At 33.8% G+C, this 13,078-nt stretch overlaps 1 non-coding gene across 1 annotated transcript; it reads right to left on the bottom strand.

The window, feature by feature from the left end:
- Positions 1–9,299: 9,299 nt before the first annotated feature.
- Positions 9,300–9,403, bottom strand: LOC112101272. The gene has a single exon (XR_002907399.1). It is a non-coding gene; the product is annotated as a small nucleolar RNA R71 (small nucleolar RNA).
- Positions 9,404–13,078: the final 3,675 nt, after the last annotated feature.

Here is a 13,078-nt window from a genome sequence, read left to right as displayed (position 1 = left end):
AAAAACAGCAAATATTTTGTTGTCGATGACTTTTGGGACATTTCTAGCATCCTCGTCGAAAAGTTGAGAAGGTCTCCTCTAATGATTCGAAAGTTTACCAACTTTACAGTCTGGCCAGTGACAAATAATAAATCAATTAACAAATCCCAAATAGAAATAATAACAATAATTTGAAAAATAATGAAGCAAACTATCCGAAAAATCAGGCTCCCTTAGTACCACTTATTAGTTGAATGATTCTCACTTGTTTCAATTGATTTTTGAAAAAGTTCAAACATCCTTATTAGTTTTGACTAGTGAACATCAATAAATAATAAGTGTTAGATTTTAAGCATAAAAATTCAACGGCTGTAAAAATATAAGGTAACGGTAATAAAAATTGTAGAGAATTGGGAATAACAAGTGTTAGATTTTAGGTTTAAAAGTATGAAGGTTGTGGAAATATAAGGTAACAATAGTAAAAGTTGTGGGTAATTAAGAATGCTTGTCAAATCTATGATATTTGTTAGCTTATTATGCAAGATAATAACGGCCCTTAAGTAATATTATGACATCTATATCTTAGTGTCATATGACAAGTTTGTTAGCCAATTCCAAAATGACAATCATATATTAATTGGGATCCAAATATAAGTATATTTCTTAGTAATTGTAGCAGAACATTGTTGTTAGCTTTTTATGGTCAATTTATCCATCATTTACGGAAGTAATTTCTCCATATCGGCACTTGTTGTCGTTATATCAATCAAGATTCAAGAGTAAGAATGCTTTATTTAGCAGTATGAACCATGATGTTGTATTGTTGTGGCTTTTATGTTATAGCAGTTGTGTACTGTGAAATGAAAGATTTCATATGAAACAAAATCGATAGTGTTTAAATTTTTATTTAGTATTTTTGACATACATACTGATGATGATATAAATTTTTTATCAAACAATCATAGAGTCCAATTACATTAAATTTCAAATTATAACTGTAAACATTTATCAAACATCTTAAATATTGTGCTAGATAGTTAAACTAAACCCAAAATTCACTCCTGCAAATTTCTTATGGAACATCAATGGATTGACTATAGTGATGAAAAAAAGGAAGAAAAAGAAAAAAAAGGAATAAACTCGGCCCACTTTAATTAAGATTTTGTTTCCCTTCAAAGAAATAAAATCCTAAATGAATTAATTATAAGAAGCAAGAATCCATGAAAATATTATATAAACTAAACTTATAAAGCATCCAAATTGACAAATATTGAAAATGAATTGACAAATTAATATTTAAAATGATATCTTCTAACTATTGGAACATTACACAAGATGATGCCCCGTCTCATTGATTGTTGTCACCTTATTATAACCTCACCAAGTGAACACTTTATGTGCACCACACATATTTTGCATCCTCTTTCGAGTAAGACTTCCAAGTCAATGGTATGCAGCCTCTCTATAGAATCCTTCTACTACGAGTACACGACCAGTTCTCACGAAAAGACCAAAGATAGTGTCTCACTAATCAAAGAATGATCCTAGTGTTTTACTCTTTGAAGTAAAATCCCTCTACAAAGTCCATTATTTATAGAGTTGGCATCTTATCGCAAGTCTAGTTAAATTGGAATATTATTTATTTCATTTCTTGTGATAGGGATTAATTTATTAATTTCCTAATTTAGTGAGATTCCAATTTATTAGGAATATTTGTTTCATAATTTAATTAGATATCTAATTTAGCAAGTCAATTAATGATGAGATTCTATAACTGGCACATGAGATCTATTTAGAGGAAGAAGTTGGTTCAAACAGAAAGTTTATTAAAAACTCTAGATATTTCTTGAGAGACAAGCAAGTCAAGAAGATCAGATTTATTCCTATTCAGATTCATAGGAATTATAAGAGGAAAGAGACTCTTATTTGGAAAGAATCCAAGTCTTTTAAAACTTGCAATTTTTGTGAAACCCTAATGCCTATATAAAGAGCGGTATTTCACAATTGAAGGTGCACAACATAGAGCATAAAGTAGAGAAGCAAAATTCGGCCTCCTCCTTAGAGAATCTGGATTTGGTGTATAATGTTGTGTTGATTTATTTTATTACCTTCTTTTCATCTCTGTGGAGAGTCTATGTAGATCTTTTACCACTAGACATTGAAGAAATAAAGAATTACTATTGATCACTTTGCGAAGTGCCTTGAGAATCGTGGATTAAGAGGGGTAGCAACTATTGAAGAGAAGTAGATTCAGTCTAAGGTTGAGTAAATTGTATGGTAATAAATTGTAAGTGAGATTCTTAAGTTTGGTAAATCCATAGGTTGTAACATCTCAACTAAGTGAATTACTTTTCATCTGGGAATGCCCTCGTGGATGTAAGATTAATTAATCTGAATCATGTAAAAATCTCAGTGTCATTTATTTTCTACAATTTATTGTGTTTTTGAAAAATTAATATTTTTTATGTGGATGAATAGTAACTAAAATAGTAATTGTAAACAGTAATTGTGAACAGTAACCGTGAACAACAATGGTGAACAGTATTTTCAAAAATTAATTAAGCTATTAATTTTAGGGTTTTAATTGCCTACATCTATTTGTAATATATCTAAATTCCTTTCAATTGGTATCAGAGTATAACACTAACTGTTTATTTAATGAGAAATCTTGGAGCCTAGATCTATTTTATATGTGTGAGTTTGCAAAGAGAGGGAGGCTTTTTGGCTCGTCCACCTGTACTGGATGGAACAAACTATGCTTATTGGAAGCAAATGATGGAAATATATCTGACAGCTATTGATGAAAGAGTCTGGCAATGCGTACTTACTGGATATACTCCACCCACCAGAATTGATAAAGATGGTGTAGTATCTCTAAAGCCAGTCAGAGAATAGCAGAGAATAGACTAATCATGAACTCGATGCATTTGCATATAATGCAAAAGGACTTAATGCTATTGTTAATGGAGTTGACGTGTTTCAACATCAACTAATTTCTACATGCAAGACATCTAAAGCTGCTTAGGATATACTCTAAAGTACTTTTGAAGTCGACAATACAGTAAAACGTTCTAAATTTCAGAAACTTACATCTAATTTTGAGAACTTGAAAATGCATGAGTATAAAACCATTTCTGAATTTAATTCTAGAATTCTTGATATGTTTAATGATTTTTTTTTCTCTTGGCAAGCCTATTTATGAGGAAGAAATTTGTAGAAAAATCTTAAGATTTATTCATCCTAGATATCATCCTAAACTTTTGGCTATTGAAGAATATGTTGATATGTCTACAATGACTAGAGGTTCTCTTATAGGAAAATTGATGGTCTATGAGACTAACTACTTGAATTTGAATCCTAAGAAAGAAAAAAGTATTGCTTTTCAGATTGAAACGGAGGCTCCCATCACCAAACCAAGTGAGGATGATGATCTAAATTTGTACGTGGATAATTCACTTGCACTAATTGCAAAGAATTTCAAGAAGATGTTGAAAAAGAAGAACTTTAACAAACCAAAAAAGACTTCTACATCAGTGACTCCAACGGCTCAAAAAGGTTCTTGTAACTCTAATTTTAAATTGTTTGATTTTAACAAACTTGAGAGTATTTGATGCAGAGAATGTGGAGGCATAGGACATATATAAGAACAATGTGTTAGCACTCTTATGAAAAAGAAAACAATGCAATCCACTTAGAGTAGTGATGATTCTAATGATAACATTGATGAAGAAGACCTTGTTGTCCATAATGATGTGTCAAAATATACTAATGACAGTGAACAGAAATCAAACATCATAGATGCATCCACATCTAAAGCCTCACACTTAGCTCCTTGCAAGGAAGACATTGATTCCCATCTTGACACAACTATGCAACATGTTAACAAGAATAATGATTTAGATACTGACGTCAATGACATTGATATAAATGACAAGAAAGCTTTTTATGAAAGCTTCAAGATGATGTTCGCTAAATGGGAAGAAGTCTACAATGAGAATGTGACCTTGATGACTCAAGTATCCAATCGTTTGGATGATAAGGCGAAACTTGAGAGTGAGGTAATTCATTACAATTCTTTACATGCTGACAAAGTTAATCAATTGCTTGCAATGGCCATATAATTAGATAACACAAAAAAGTCACTCAAAATGATGAATTCTGGAACTTAAAAGTTAGATCATGTTCTGTCAGTTGGCAAGTCCAGCTCAGATCATCATGGTTAATGGTGGGCAAAATTGGGTTCGGGTCGGGTTTAGATCAACCCGATCAGATTTCGGGCTGTTTGGGTTTGACAAAAATTAATCCGAATACAACCCAACCCGACTCAATCCGATTTATATTCAGATCGGGTCGGTTGTTAATTCGAGTTGAATTCGGGTAGGATCGGTTTCGGGTTGGCTAATTTTCTTGATTTTGTTACTAACATTTAAAAACACACAATTACAATAATTAAATACTAAATATTAATTGTTTAATTTAACCATATATACCATCAATTCAAAGCTTAAAAAACCTTCAAAAGTGAAAACTCAAGTTTCAAGGGGGAGAAACTCGGGTCGGGTAACTCGAGTTAAAGGATTGGAGGACCTTACAACAGACCGGCTGCGCTTGCAGCAGATCAGTTGCCACAGACGCTCAGTAGCAGATCGGTGGCCACAGACGTTCAACAATAGATCAGTGGCCACGGACGTGCAGCAGCAGATCCACAGATGCGCAGCAAATTAGGCATGGATAGGCGTGTGGCGGCCTCCATTGGCGGCTTGGCATTGGCCTAACGCTGTTAGGGGTGACTGTGTATGTGTTTTGTGTAGTGAGATTGGGGATTGTGTAATGCGATTGAGGATTGAGGAGAGTTGTAAGTGTTTGTGTAAGTAACTATGTATTGTGAAAATGGAAATTGTGATTTGTGTGTGCATGGTGTTTCTATGGCTGTGTGGTTTAGGTTTAGGTTTTTTTTTTCTTTTATAGCAACCCAATCGGGTTTTATTATTTTCACCCGATCAGGTTTTCTTTATCATGGTCTTGGATATCAAGATTGTAAAGACTCAAATTCTCAAGGTGTGTTTGTTAAAGCTTCTTCACCAACAATTAAAGTTCCATATCTTCAAAAAGGTAAAGTTGTTGCACATTCTTCACTAGTTCGTCAAGGTAAGAACAACATGTTTATTCCCACTTCTCATTTTTGTCATGTGAAAGGACATATAATATCTAATTGCTTCAAGCTCATAAAATATATGAAAAAGGCTATGTTTTTTAATTATTCTTGTGGAAAACCTAGGATGGCACATAGACCCAAGGTTGATACAAGTGAAAATAAACCTAGAACCACTTGGATAAGGAAGACTTATTATAAGGCTTATGTTTCGAGAAAATGTAACTTTTGTTGATGGCGTGAAAAGTCGAGTACTTGGAAAAGGAACTTTGAATGTGGAAGGTTTTCCAAAACTTGACAATGTTTTGCATGTAGAAGATCTCAAAGCAAATTTACTCAGCATTAGTCAAACTTATAATCAAAACTTGGTTATCAACTTTGACAGGAATAAATGTTGCATTCTCGATGCTGATGGAAATTGCATTTTGGAAGGACATCGATCATTTGATCATTGTTAAAAATTTACTTGCTCAATTATTTGTCATAAGACCACTCTTGATGACACAAAATTATGGCATTAAAACTTGGGTCACTTGAACTACAAATTACTGATTAAAATTGTGAAAATAGGTGCTGTAAAAAGAGTTCCAATACTTAAAAAGAAACAACTTCGAATATGTGGTTCATGTCAATTTTCGAAACAACAAAGGGCGCGCATAAAGCCATTCAAGATAGAGCAACATCAAAGGTGCTACAACTACTTCATATAAATCTTATGAGACCAATGCAAGTTGAAAGGTTGGCTGGAAAAATGTAAGCATTTGTGTGTGTAGATGATTTCTCTAGGTATACATATGTTGACTTTATTAAAGAAAAATCAGATACATTTGATGTGTTTAGAAAACTATGTAAAAAGGTTAGAAATGAACAAAATTGTAATATTGTCAGAATTATGAGTGATCATGGGAGGGAATTTGAAAACTCCATAATATTGTAATTTATATGAAATTTCACATAAGTTTTCCTCACCTATTACTCCAGAACAAAATGGATTTGTAGAAAGGAAAAAGAGTAATAATATAATCACAAACTCTCGTACAAATTTATTTTGTACAAACTGATGTGGCATGATAAAATTTGTTGAATTAAATATCTCTCGGCCCATACGATCTATTTTTATTATTTTACATTTTCATTCAACCAATGAATTAATGCCAAATCAATTTGTACAAGAGTTTGTGATTATATCATCACTCAAGAAAAAATAGGACCTTGTTGGCAATGGCACGAGTGATGTTAAACTCGAAGAAACTTTCAAAGAGATTATGGGCTGAAGTACTTAATACTACTTGCTACACCACTAGTTGGGTCTATTTTCGTCTAGGTACTAAGAAAAATCCTTTCAAATTTTTGGGAGTATGTGCTTTATATTGAATGATCGCGAACATCTTGGTAAATTTTATTCAAAAAGTGATGAAGGTGTTTTTCTTGGCTATTTCAACAATAGCAGAGCATTCCGTGTTTATAATATGAGAACTCAAAATATTATTGAATCTGCAAATGTAGTTATTGATGATTATTAATATTTTGCAGATTACTGAATTGAGGAAGAGATAACCAGTCTTTTAGAAACACCAAATGTTGTTACAACTACTTTTAAAGATTGAGTTATTGAGAAAGGTCAATCTAGTGAACCTTCTTTAAAAGAAAAAGAACATGTTGAAGAAGACGCCTCTAAGGAAATACCACAGAATGTGAAGGAGAAAGTTTCAAAACTCTAGACAACCATGGACCTATAGGACCAATAAAAAAGGAACTATCACCAAGAGTTGAGAACAATCACCCATATGATCTTATTCTAAGTAATCTTGATAAACAAATAGTCACAAGGAAAAGGTATAGAAAGGTAAGATTTACTTTGTATTTTTAACTGAACCTAAGAAAGCTGTAGCTGTAGTTCATCTTTGAAATATTACCCATGCGTTGACACCTATTGTTGAGTGTTAGAAAATGTATATTTATAAAGGAGAAAATCGTCATTTTACGCTTCAAGTTTTACTAACACCCTTACTTTTATGTATTTAAGCTTCTTGTGATTTAATTATGTGTGCTTTATTTTAATTAAGTATTTTATGTATTTTAGGGGCATCGTTGTCATTTTACAATGAACGAGAAATCAGACGGCAAAACGGACATCACTTTTGAACTCAGAACAGTCAAAAACCTTAAGAGGAGCATAAAAGGAAAAATGTCATTGTTTACATGTACGGTACTATTCACAAATACGGTATTGTCTACGTTACATTCATGACACTGTTCACATAGACGGATCGATGATGTGGCATTGACTGATGAGGTGTCACAATTTCATTGGACAAAATTCTTATGCACTGTTGATCGGTGATGTGGCAGCATGTTAGTGGACTAAAAATTGCGCGTACGGTACGTGCATATACACAGGATTATTTTCAACCAAACCGCGTCACTGTTCAAACTGGTTGACTGTTCAAACTGCATGGTAAAACCGCGTCACTATTCAAACCGATTGACTGTTCAAACCGCGTGATAAAACCGTGTCACTGTTCAAAACGCGTAGTCAAGCCGCGTACTGTTGACTGACGACGTGGCGCAATCCTGAGCATCCAAACTATTTTTAATCCGATGGCCATGATTTATTCAATGTATTTATAAAAAAGGGACCTCTCCCCCCTAATTTGATATCTCTGAATCCAGTTTTGGGCTCCATTTTCTATAATTCCTTCTCCATCTTATATTTTCTACGTATTTTAATAAATTTTCATTTTGCCCCTAGTTCAATTATGAGTAGCTAATTTTCTTTCAAGCTTGGGTTTAAGGTGAAGTCTCAATATGTGCCATGGGCTTTATTTGATAAATTTATTTTCTCTTCCCCTCTAATTTTTGTGGATGTTTTGACTTTTCGTCGACAAATAATAATAATCTTGGCTAGATACTGCCCTGGTTTCACCGACTCCCTAGTACAAGGTTATTATTATTTGGCACGATAAGCCCTTAGCACCATATTGATTAGAGTGTGGTTCATGAGGTGTGGATTCCCCCTTAATGATTTAATTGGCACTAATAAGGAATATTTAGCCCATGGTGCATGTTGATGCGGATCCAGATACCCAAGCGCTTCAATTATAATAGTTTCCACTTTAATTTAATTCTGCCATTCCAATTTAAATTCTAAGATAGTCAAAATCATTTTCACCACAAATCCATCCACACTCATACAAAATTAATTCTATATATAATTAAAATTCACCTCCTCGTGGGATCGACACTCGTCACCATTGATCTATTCTACAATAGATTCGTGCACTTGCGAGTTCAATAAAATTTGCACAACAAGTTTTTGCCACCATTGCTGGGGAGGTAAGTTATTTTAATTCACAGAATTAATTTTTGTAAATAATTTCTTTTAATTGTCTTCTTGTAATTTGTTTTTTATAAAAAAAAAGAAAAAAAAAGTGAATCTACATTTAGAGGTAAGAATTTCTTTTCTTTTTCTCTTCTTTAAAATTCTGTAATTTAATTTTCAATTTATTTTTCTTTGTAATTTTTTGTTTATCTTATTAATTTATTTTTAGTTAATTTATTTCACTTTTTTTTGGAGTATTTTTATAGTAAGGTTGTAACAGCGTGATAAGGTTAGTACCATAATTTCTCCTTCTTGTTTATATTTTATTAATTTTGTTCTCATTTTTTTTTGTATTCATTGCATGCATGGTCGAAGGTCATTATTACTTAATCTTGAGCCTATAGATTTTGAACTTGAGAAAACACTGCGCATACACAAACACGTTAAAACTAAAATGGATTTGCAACAACAACAAACACCACGTGAGAGGCCATTTAAGGACTACTTTAGTCCCTTAGCTAATTTGATCACATCATGCATAAGATACCCAAATATAGCTGTTAGGAGTTTTGAACTAAAACCTAGTATGCTAAATTGTCTCCCAACATTCTATGGGTTAGAAAATGAGGACCCATATAATTATCTGAATGATTTTCATGCTATTTGTCAAACTTTTAAATACGAGAATTTTTCAGACGATGATGTTAAACTCAGCTTATTCCCATTTTCCTTAAAGGATAGAATTCGTTCATGGCTTAATACATTACCTGCAATAGCATCACATTATGGGAACAAATGGTAACTAAATTTTTGAATAAATATTTCCCAGTGCATAAAACTGATGCTATTCACAGGGAAATTTCAGAGTTTACCCAGAGAGAAGACGAGCAGTTTTTCGAAACATGGGAGCGATTCAATGGGCTACTCTTGAAGTGTCCACATCATGGGTACGAGAAATGGCACCAATGTCAATACTTTTTGGAGGGATTATTGCCGAATGTGCAAGAATGACTAATGGTAACAAGTGGAGGAGAGCTAATGTCAAAAAGTGCATCAGAAATTTGGAAATTCTTCCAGCGACAAGTAGATAATTCCCAACAATGGAGTCGATCACTCAGGAATACTTAAAGAATTAAGGAAGTAAATGAGGTTCACATTGGTGAGTTAACTTCGGGAATCAAATAAGTCAAGGAGATGGTTGAAGGTCTTTCTCGACAAATAGCATCATTAACGATTGCTAAATCAATAGAACCACATGACTATGACTCATATCCAGATCAAGCCAATGTCATAGGTGTAATGAGAAAACCATCAAATTACAACCCATACCCCAACACATATAACCCTGGATGGAGAGACCACCCAAATTTTTCATGGTCTCAAGGATTCCAACAGAATGGACCAATAGCTCCAGCTCCACCAATGCAACTAATTCCTCAAATTCCTCAAGCCTCTCAGCCACCATTTAGACTATACAATTAGAACCAGAACTACTCTCAACCCAGACCATGGGAGGATGCATTCCATAATTTCAAGAATGTTACTCACTCTACGATTGAGCAACAAAATCGCACCATTGATGGACTACGAAATGAGATGAGAGCAGGCTTCAACTCACAAGCCCAATCAGTTTCAAGCCTCGAGAAGATGGTGGGACAACTTGCTTCTTCAGTTCTGACCTTGGCAATGACTGTTGAGAAAGGTAAATTTTCAAGTCAACCAGTACCTAATCCTAAAGGAGTACATGAAGCAAGTACCAGTTCACCACAACTGCATGAAGAGGTCAAAACAGTCATGACCTTGCGAAAAGGAAAAGATGTCGACAACAAAGTGAAAATGCCAGTGACAAAAGAAAATCAAATTGTACCTGTAAATCCTGAGGACTCATCACCGGAGGAGAAAGAAGAAACCAACCCACGAGAATATGTTCCCAAAGCTCCATTTCCTCAGAGGTTAGCTAAAGGAAAGAAAGGAAAGTCCACATGTGAGATTCTTGAAATCTTCAAATAGGTAAGTATTAACATCTCTTTACTTGATGCTATAAAGCAAGTTCCATCTTATGCCAAGTTTCTTAAAGACCTTTGTACTAAAAAGAGAAATATTCATGTTTAAAAGAAGGCATTTTTAACAGAAAATGTTAATTTTATACTCCAACACAAAATTTCTCTAAAATACAAAGACCCAGGTTCCCCCACTATCTCATGTAGCATAGGGAACCACACAATTGAGAATGCTTTGTTGGATTTAGGAGCTAGTGTAAATCTATTGCCTTATTAAGTATTTGTGAAATTTGGATTGGGAGAGTTACACCCAACTCCAGTGGTGTTACAACTTGCAGATTGGTCCACGAAAATACCTCGTGGTATTGTGGAGGACGTGCTTATCCAGGTAGACAAGTTTTATTTTCCCATTGATTTCATTGTAATTGACACTCAACCAATCCAGGATTCAAGGAAGCACATCCCTATTATCCTAGGCCGACCTTTCTTGGCAACATCAAATGCTCACATTCAAGGTAGGACTGAAAATATGCAGTTGTCCTTCGGCAACATGACTATGGAGCTGAACATCTTCAACATTGTCAAATAACCTCATAATGCAGATGATGGAATTGTTGATGTGGATTTAATTGAAGCATTAGTTGATGACACTTTTCTTTCAAACCTTAATGATGACCCTTTACAAACATGTTTAACTCACTTTGCTTTTGATATTTAACTCACTTTGCTTTTGATTTTGATATTGACAGATCAGTTAATGAGGTCAACGCCCTACTTGACTCAACACCATCCATGGACACTAATAAATAGAAGACAAGAGTTGAACAACTAGCACCATCTGAGAAGAAACTCGTCCCATCATCAGAGTCACCACCGAAACTCGAGCTCAAACCATTACCTAATACATTGAAATATGCATTTTTGGGAGAAGAAAGTACTCTGCCGGTAATCATCTCATCATCCCTAAATGACGAACAAAAAGGTAAGTTGTTGGATGTTTTAAAAGAGCACAAAGGAGCATTAAGATGGACCATAGCAGACATCAAAGGTATAAACCCAGTAGACTACATGCATTACATTCACTTTGATGAAAATACTAAACCTACTAGGGAAATGCAACGTCGGTTAAATCCTAACATAAAAGAAGTTGTTAGAACTGAAGTCTTTAAGCTATTAGATGCATGTATCATTTAACCAATTTCTTATACTTCATGGGTCAGTCCTGTACAAGTTGTCCCAAAAAAATCAGGAGTCACAGTAGTTACGAATGCCAATAATGAATTTATACCCACTATAGTGACTATAGTATGGCATGTATGCATTGATTATAGAAAGTTAAATTTTGTCACACGTAAAGACCATTTTCCTTTACCATTTATCGATCAAATGCTTGATAGATTAGCAGGCCATGAATTTTATTACTTTCTAGATGGTTACTCAGGATATAATCAGATTCCCATAGCACCAAAAGATCAAGAGAAAATCATTTTCACTTGCCCTTTTGGCAATTTTGCATATAGGAGGATGCCATTTGGATTATATAATGCACCTGCTACATTTCAACGATGCATGTTGAGCATTTTTTCTGATATGGTTGAATGATTCCTTGAATTCTTTATGGATGACTTTTCTGTTTTTGGTGATTCATTTGATCAATGTTTACATCATCTAACACTAGTTCTGCAGAGATATATCGAGAAGAACTTAGTCTTAAATTGGGAAAAGTGTCATTTTATGGTAAAACAAGGTATTGTTCTCGGTCACATTATTTCGAGCAAAGATATTGAGGTTAACAAAGTAAAGGTGGATCTCATTTATAATCTTCCTCCACCTAAAACAATCAGAGAAGTAAGATCTTTCCTTGGGTATGCTGGTTTTTATAGACGTTTCATTAAAGATTTTAGCAAAGTTTCTAGACCCTTATGCAATCTACTTGTTAAGGATGTATCTTTTATCTTTAATGATTCATGTCTTGTGTCATTTGAAAAATTCAAGTAATTGTTAACATCATCATCCATCATTCAGCCCCCAAACTGGAGCTTACCATTCGAGCTCATGTGTGATGCATCTAATTATGTAGTAGGATTAGTATTAGGACAAAGAGTTCATCGAATTCCTCAGGTTATTTACTATGCTAGTATAACATTGAATGATGCACAGTTGAACTATTCAACTACTAAAAAAGAAATGCTAGCAGTAGTGTTTGCATTAGAGAAATTTCGATCTTATCTCATTGGTTGTAAAATAATTGTATTCACAGATCATGCTGCTCTTAAATATCTTCTAATAAAAAAAGATGCAAAAGCTAGACTAATTCGTTAGGTGTTACTTTTGCAGGAATTCGACTTGGAATTTAAAGATAAGAAAGGCACAAAGAATGTTGTGGCTGATCATCTCTCTCATTTCCATTTTGACACAATTACAGAACTATTAACATTTAATGAGTCATTTCTAGATGAATAATTAATGAGTGTGGAAGTATTACCGTGGTATGCTGATATCATGAATTATCTTGTTACAGGTCAACTTCCAGAGCATTGGACCAAGTAAGACAAAGCCAAATTTTTTGCAGAAATAAAGAATTTCTTTTGGGATGACCCGTATTTTTTCAAGTATTATGCAGAT

This window comes from Citrus clementina, unplaced genomic scaffold (genome assembly GCF_000493195.1).
Source record: "Citrus clementina cultivar Clemenules unplaced genomic scaffold, Citrus_clementina_v1.0 scaffold_2, whole genome shotgun sequence".
Classification (NCBI taxonomy): Eukaryota; Viridiplantae; Streptophyta; class Magnoliopsida; order Sapindales; family Rutaceae; genus Citrus; species Citrus x clementina.
This window is presented reverse-complemented; position numbering and strand designations above follow the sequence as displayed.